Below are 8408 nucleotides of genomic sequence, written 5' to 3'. Positions count from 1 at the left end.
GTTCGATGTATTGATTATATTAGCTATTTTGTGCATACAAAATGTCATTTTCAGTACACTACAGCAAATTTGGTAAGTTAATCTTGACAGGGTGTGTTATCACTCAGTGTTAAGTACTTATTCCGTTTGAAATATTAAACCGAAAGTTCAGCAGTTCTTAGGTGTCCGGACTTCGAATCAAAACGGTAGCTAGATAGTGTGTTTGAATGACGCAACATTTACCTTTTAAAGCAATGTCGTACCACGTCGAACATTAGAAACAAAAGTTCCTCGTTTTACATCTCATAAATGCGAGACTATCCCATGTTTGCTTGATTTCCTATCTACATGGAACAGAATTTATACTTCAGTTTCACTGATAGGATTTGAATCAGTCGAAAAATTTACGCGAACTCCTGAAAAGCTTAAAATCATCATTCAGATGTAGTTGACTTATACTAGGAATGTACCTTTCATATAACGTCGATGATAATGAAAATGCGTTTGGAAATTGTATGAATGAAGTTTTGAAAATGTATTGATTTAATGTGTGTTCCCGACTATACGGCGAATATGAGCCACAATTTGGGCCACCCATCCACCCATCCAAAACGTTGTTGTGGTAGAGAAAAGTATCAATATGAATGAATATGATATTCCTACAACAGTTTAGAGTATTCCATACGAAATGAGATTAATAAACCACACAACAGCAAACCGAACCGATTTTCCACTTTTCACCGTTTGAACAGCCACATTTCAATTAATCAATGGTTATTTTTTCTGTTCCGATCGCAGTAATGTGGTCTTGTTTCGCAGCTGAAATTTGAACTTGTTCGCATATTAAGATCTAATATCATGCTTTGTGCAGGTATGCCATTAGGTGGTTCAAATAATTGATTTAGCTCCACAGCGGTCATCTGATTCTTTATCACTTTCTGAGTGTCCTCTGAATTTGGGCTTATTTGAGTTAAAACTGATTTAGCACAAGCCGTGCAAGTTTGCATGCAAATTAGTATGGGAAATTTATGTTTTCATTATACTGTTAATGACGAAATTTTTTATGAATTCATATTTGTATCAGTACAAACATGTATGCATAAAATTAAATTATAATAGATCTTTTAATTGTGATGAACTTTTGACCAGTATTTTGTTCAGTTTTGTGTCAAAACCGTATTTATAAACTTTAAATCTTATAGTATTTCTGCCTATGCAGCGAAAATTTACATTTTCGTGTGTATTTTCATTTTTGAATTGAATTTTAATGCGGTATTCACGTTGAGGTATATATGAAGATATCTCTTAAAAATTATGTAACTTTTACATGATAAAACTTGTTAATAAGCTTGAATTGAGGGTGTCTCATATTGCCCCTACTACCCCTATTTATCAATAGTTTTCATCAACGCAACATCCAGCTAATCAGTTACTGTACCTACTAAATAGGCTGGAACTTACTTTCAACGCAAAGACAAACTTGTAGTATAGTATAATATACTATACTATGCGTAGTTTGAGCTTCCTACATATTTATTGATTCTAATGGAAATTACGCATTAGTCTAAAAGAAGTTTTCTGCGTATTATCTAGTATTTTTTCTCACAGATATTTTTTTTCTATTTAGCAAAACACACAATCATTGTTTATACGTAGTGTTTATGTATAAAGTGATACTTCTACGCAAAGTGTGATCCAAAACCGTTACAATAATGAGTGAACACGAGGATCTGGAAGACGCGAAATTGAGGATGATGAGGAGGAACAAGTTGTCCTCCAGACAGAGGAACTCAAATTGATCACCTCTGCAACCCGCCGTTGCTAAAACAAGAGGAGATGACAGAAGTGTAAAAAATAAATGAACAGTGCTAAGGCGAGACTTATTGATGAAGTGGTCCTCCTAAACCCCTAGAAGCAAACCAGCTCCAGTTGTTGGTATGTTCCATTAGAGTTTGTTGTAAAGAACGTTGCACCAATTAATAATTTCTGTCTTACTAATTCTGTAGATGATTGGGCAACCAGCGTGGAAGCTGCGACTTAATGCCCTAAAAAAGATGGCGTACAACCTCCAATGCCTGCTATAAGCCATCGACACGAAGATAAGAGGATGATCGCCATCTAAACGGAAGCGACGGAGAGAAACAAAGTTTGTATTAGATAGATTTTCAATTGTAAATTTCTCTTTAATCTCCATCGTTTTTATTCCAGAAAAATCCACTTCCGATAAACCCGAAGAGTTAGAAGAGATGGATCTGGAGTATGAAATGATGAATGTGCGAGGAGGCAGCCCAGACCCCGGCAATAGGTTCAGGCGGCAACAATTATCCGGACCGGAGCGAATCCGATGATAGTTACTCGTCAGATGACTCTCGCGATAGGGACCGAGGACGTGACGGATCGGCGGGATCGTGACCGAACGAGATCGAGAGATACCCGCCGGAAGCGTAAAATCGGCAGCGAGGGCGAATCGCGACGGCAGGAAGCAAACGAGATGATTCCGATGTGAGTTCAGTGATTTACAATCTGAGGCTTGAGTTTTGATCTATTATTACAATAATGTACAAATTCAAAATCTGGTCTAGAATGTTTTCGATTTGAAGCGTTCTTGACTACATATCAAATGCATATTCTCATCCAATGATAGACTTTTAAGAAAAGAAGTAACCTACATCTCAAAGATTTTAACAATTTGAAAACTAACAAACATCATGCTCAAGAGTACATAGATTGAAAACGCTGCAAACGTTTTGCGGTTTTGCAAATTATTTGAAATATTGTTTCCGTCAACAGGATGAAAACACCATCGCAATAACGGCCGCGAAAGATGGAATTGTGTAAATTCTATCTCATGGACTGTTGCGCCAAGGGAAAAGTGTCTGACATGCACTTGGACTTCCCTTGCAAGTACTACTATCTGGGTCTCAAATGCAAGGAGAAGGAAAAGTGTTATTCAGTCACGGCGAACCGCTGTCGGATGAGCTCGGGCAATTCTGATGAAGCACTTGGAGACCGCCCGCAGAGATTCTAGGCGATTTTCCCCGTATCGGGCGAGAAAGTGCGCAAACAGGTGAAGCAACCCATCGTAAGTTGATGGAAAAGTAATGGGCCTGTGGCTGGTACGACGGAGATGCAGGAGATGGTAGTTTCTTCTTTGACGGATAGGGTCAGCGGTAAAAATCGTCGTCTAGGTGGTGTGAAAAGGAACGCGGTGGCAAATCGGAAGGAAATGCGAGGGAATTTTTAAGCTTAAAGTATTTAACAGGAGTGATATCGCAAGATCAATTGAGAATCTTGAACGGATGGGTATTCATGATTTGAATCAACGACGCTCACGTGGCTAGTTGAATGAACTTGGATTGAGCGTGACTCAAATTCATGAGTTGCAATTAAATGCATTGAACATGCAAAATTACGGACAATATAGCCAAACAGAAGTGCTCAAAGCGATGAGCCTGAGTTTGGAGTCAACGTCGGCTGTGCATTGGCCAGTAGTAAGGATCTTGATATGCGTGTAACTCCATCTCACACGTCGTTACCGAAAGAATCTACCAGCATGCCTAATTTAGGCGGGAAAGATATATGCGGCTTCTCCCAATGATGAACCTCAACTGCAGGAAGGCTCACAGGGTCAACCAAGGTAGCTCTCAAGCAGAAATGGTATCTACGACTCTGACTGGCTTGATTAAACTCCTAGTGGATTATCTGCATCTGCTGATTCAATCTGAACGATGATGACGATATGGACAATACCGAACAGGCGGACAATCTAATGATAGCCCACGACGACGACTACGATGACGAGGAAAATAATCTTAAAATTAGCATCGAGGAGGACGAATGGGACGATGATGAAAGTCTTAATAACACCAAGAAGCAGAATATGCAGATAATGCTGCTTCAGATTTGCAACCCAGTATTCGATACTAAACTTGTACAAGGCCAACGACAACTAGAGATCGATTACACAAATTCATTCGGAATGTACAAATCTCCGGTTTATGAAGATGAGAAACCCAGTGAACCGTGTATATTAGAAGTTATGGAGTGATTCCGAGAAATCGACCAAAAGAAACAAGAAATATTCAGCCGAAAGTCGATGTACAGTAATACAGCCTTCGGATCTGGCTACATGTTAGCTTCAGGTAACAAACAGCAATATTCACCAGGCAACACCCCCACCATGGGGTGGACGCCAACTTTCGTAATACGAACACTTCCACTCCACAACTGCTCCCAAACCAAATGCTTCGGCCAGTAGTAAACCTCCCCGACCGTCGATCTACGATGATCCGGACGCGAGCGACCACAGTGATGACAGTGATTCCAAGTCGAGCAACTCCATGGTCATTGAGAGGATAAAGATATGAGACTGAGCTTCCTGAACTTGGATGCCAAAATGGGCGAGGATGGTGCTCCGATATAGACCTGCGGTTACCGTTCAAACCTATCATGACCAACTACATACCGGCAACGGAGATTGATGCGTCCATCACCTCCCACGTGCCCATCGTCTACAAGGTGAGTGAAATTTGTGATTTTTTTGTACTGTTGTACCTATAACTATCCTGTCCCGAATATTCCTTGTTATCTTATTCCGAGGATAGAGCCGCAAACAACAAGTCAATTTGCCTTCTGAACCAGATTGATTAGATTGCTGCAGTAGTGTACACACGTCAAAAGTTTTTCTATAAAGGATCGTTCAATTACGAAATTTGTAAAATTACGGCCAAATTACTCAAATTTGCTCAACGTTATTTATGAACGGTCCTTACGCTTTGGTTTACTCTGATATAAAAAAAAACAAAAGTTATCTGACAGTTTTGAAGAAGTAAGAAATATTTTAAAAATTAAAATAGGAAGTTTTGAGAATAAATTGAGTGCTTTTTACTCACCATCCTATTCCATTATATTTTATATTTTCTAAACTTTGTTAAGTGATTTTCATATAATTACAGTTCATCACTATTTATACTATTTTTGCTTTAATTCTCTTATTCCATAATTTAAAATTCCGTATCCTTTCTTGATTAACATTTATTACGTTCCTAAATCTATCCAATTCGATTCATGCCATGTAGAATAATTTGATCCTTTCCTTGCAGGTTCATGAAGTGGACGTTCCTAAGCCCACTATAAAGATATCCGAAGGAACACACCGAGGCCAGATCGGACAAAGGACCCACGATTGCGCCGGATATTTGGAATGCAAAATGAAGAGGAACCCGAAAATGGTGCAAAATCGGATCTGCTGTTGCCCGGTATAAGATCGCCCAAGCCGTCGACGCAGTCCGGTAGCTCCTGCAGATCCCGAACGAAACGGATGCAGGAGAGCAAAATTAAAGTCCAGTACACGAGGGCAGTGCTACGAACACCTCCTATCGCACCCGGACAACTGGATGTTCAGACCATTCTGCAACGCTCGAACTGGTATTTGGATCTCAGCTCAAAGCATAAGATCATGGTCAATCAGCAGCTGGCAATCCTTCAACCGAGATGAAGAAGTTTCACAACTCGGACAAATCAACCGAAAATGCCGTTTCTCAGTCTGAAGTATCAAAACGATGGTTTAGTTACTTGCCCGACGTTTCAGCCGATGGGTTGTGGCCTTTTTCAAGGGTCGCTAAAACATGTAATTACATTTAACATATAACATGAATACATATAACATAAAACATAAATGTTGAACTCACTATAGTCTATCTACTAACCGACTCCACCTACAAGACACTACCCAAGGATCCAACTCAATCAACACAGCGACACAACAATGCCTTAGTAAAACGATTGAATAATCTAAACCTGATAGATCAAGCAACAGCCAATCGATTAAACAGCTCAACAGCCACGTGTCCACGCATTTATGGCCAACCGAAAGCGCATAAAGAAGGAATACCACTACGACCAGTGGTCCCGAACATTAACGCACCAACATACCAACTCTCTAAGTTCACTGCCATACAATTCTATCTAACGGCTTCCATAGTAACTATAACATCACTGACAGATTTATGTTTGTTCAATACATCAAGGCTGTCACTTTACCAGCCGGTTATGTCCTGGTATCCTTTGATGTTGTGTCGTTATTCACTAACATCCCAAAGGACCTAGTGATGCATGACATCATTATGAACTGGGACCAACTCGGAGAGACAACTAACATCTGTTTGGACATTTTCCTCGAATTAGTATCTTTTTGCCTAGACAATAGCTACTTTCAATTTCGAGACAAGTATTATCAACAAACGTTTGGAACAGCTATGGGCAGTCCCTCTCGCCAATACTGGCAGAGCTGGTTATGGAAACACTACTGCGGACTGAGACAAAGAGACTGAAATTTCCATTCCAGTTCTCAAAAATACGTGGATGATCCTCATCCAGGCATTACCACCTGACCCAATTGAAAACCCAGTCCAAATACTCAAAAGCCACAATCCGCACCATCAGTTTACTCTCGACAAAGAAGTTGACCGTAACCTACCCTTCCTAGACACATTACTAATACGAAACAACGACCAAAACCATATCCACCCGTTGGTATGTTAAGCCCATCTCGTCTGGAAGACTCTCAATTACCACTCGTTTCATCCCCATCACAATGAAGATCAACGTTGCAGAAAATTTCCGCGAAGAGAGTTAAGGACCCTAACAACAGATCCATCGACACAAAAAGGTTCCAACACCATCTTCCAACAACTACGCCAGAACAACTATCCATCTGCCCTCATCAATAGACTTATCAACCGAGTCAAATCTACCATGATCAACCTACAACCTCATAATCGACAGCATAATCATAGCCACACAGATGACACCACCGACACAACACCGCAACTGGAATCTCCAACCAACATACCACCCACCATCCCTCAGCAAATCAACATTCTGCAGCCAACAGCAGCCCGTCTAGAACATAGAAGCATTCCACATCGCACACCTTAGTCCAACCATAGCCAGCATCCTGAAAATGATTATAAAAATGTTAAAATCGCTTACAAAACACTTTAAAAACCCAAAACATTCTACGACCAGTCAAAGATTCCGTTGATGTTCTGGACCAATGCACGTTATTTACAGTTCATCATGCGAAGACTGCCAAAACACATACATTGCATGACGAGAAATCAGCTCAAAACACGTATTAGTGGACACAAAAGCAATATAAACGAACACCTAAAATTAGTCTAAAACAGCAACACGCATACAGAAGAAGATTTAGCATCAGGTGCCAAAAACAGCTCTTATGAAACATGTCATTGAAGAAAACATACGTTCAACCTAATACATCCCAAAAATTCTAGATAAGACCAACAGATCATCATCTCTCCCTCGTATTAGAAATGTGTCATATTTCCTACAACACCAATACTGTTAACACATCGTACAGATGTGCAAGGTCTCAGTACCACTTACGCTGGTCTGTTGCACACTATACAAAAGTCGACATTAAGAAGAACACTCACACATCCGAACAATATCAATATGCCAAATGTTGCATGCAACCATGATCAAATTACCCAAAATAATGATCACGACACACAGCCATGAACGATGACCATTACCCATTATTAATGTGCCTACCATTTTGAAATAGCAGTTACAGTTGTTGTATGTTAACAAACAAACGCAGTTTTTAAACCATTTTTTCAAAAATTACAAATAGTAAGTCACATAATTTACCACACATTTCAAATTGTAATCACAAAAATTAACTCAACATTCAGGCAAGCATGAAAAGCACCCTATCTACCACTGATCGAACGTGGTTAACAATAATTTACGATAGACGATAGACTATAGTGAGTTCAACATTTATGTTTTATGTTATATGTTAAATGTAATTACATGTTTTAGCGACCCTTGAAAAAGGCCACAACCCATCGGCTGAAACGTCGGGCAAGTAACTAAACCATCGTTTTGATACTTCAGACTGAGAAAGCCATCCTCCGAACAGTACATCACATCCAGTCGAAAAACACCCTTTCAACCCCTTATAATGGCAATATGCACATTATGAACTGAAAGGAAGTTGAATAATTCATCTTCCTTACCCTTTAGAGAGCGGGCATTCCAATTTAGAACTTTCACACAATTATTTGGATCCATTGAAACGGAGTCCGATAACAATTTTTTGTGTGTACTTTATACCAACCTGAACAGCTTCAGGAATGGTATTTTGTTTTGAACATTGCATCAATCATGTGATGCAATTGTTCAGTTAAAAATCAGAATCGGAAGCAGTCATGCTACCTGAATCGGCAAATATGACCGTTATTTTTCCGTTGGGACATGGGTATAAACCTCATTTTGAGAAGAGAAATTTGGTCTGCCAGCAGCGATGTTTGCATACGTAGGTACATTGGAAAAATTGGAATTTACTGAAGTGCTTGCTACCCGTTGACGAGCGGCAAATTTTTTTTGTGAATTGTGGT

General features: G+C 39.7%; 1 pseudogene; it reads left to right on the top strand.

Moving 5' to 3' along the window:
• Positions 1-1691: 1691 nt before the first annotated feature.
• LOC134222267 (protein suppressor of sable-like) lies at positions 1692-6918 on the top strand (annotated as a pseudogene).
• The last annotated feature ends 1490 nt before the right edge of the window (positions 6919-8408 follow it).

Source organism: Armigeres subalbatus, chromosome 3 (genome assembly GCF_024139115.2).
Source record: "Armigeres subalbatus isolate Guangzhou_Male chromosome 3, GZ_Asu_2, whole genome shotgun sequence".
NCBI lineage: Eukaryota > Metazoa > Arthropoda > Insecta > Diptera > Culicidae > Armigeres > Armigeres subalbatus.
The sequence above is the reverse complement of the archived record's forward strand: the minus strand, read 5'-3'. Positions and strand labels throughout refer to the sequence as shown.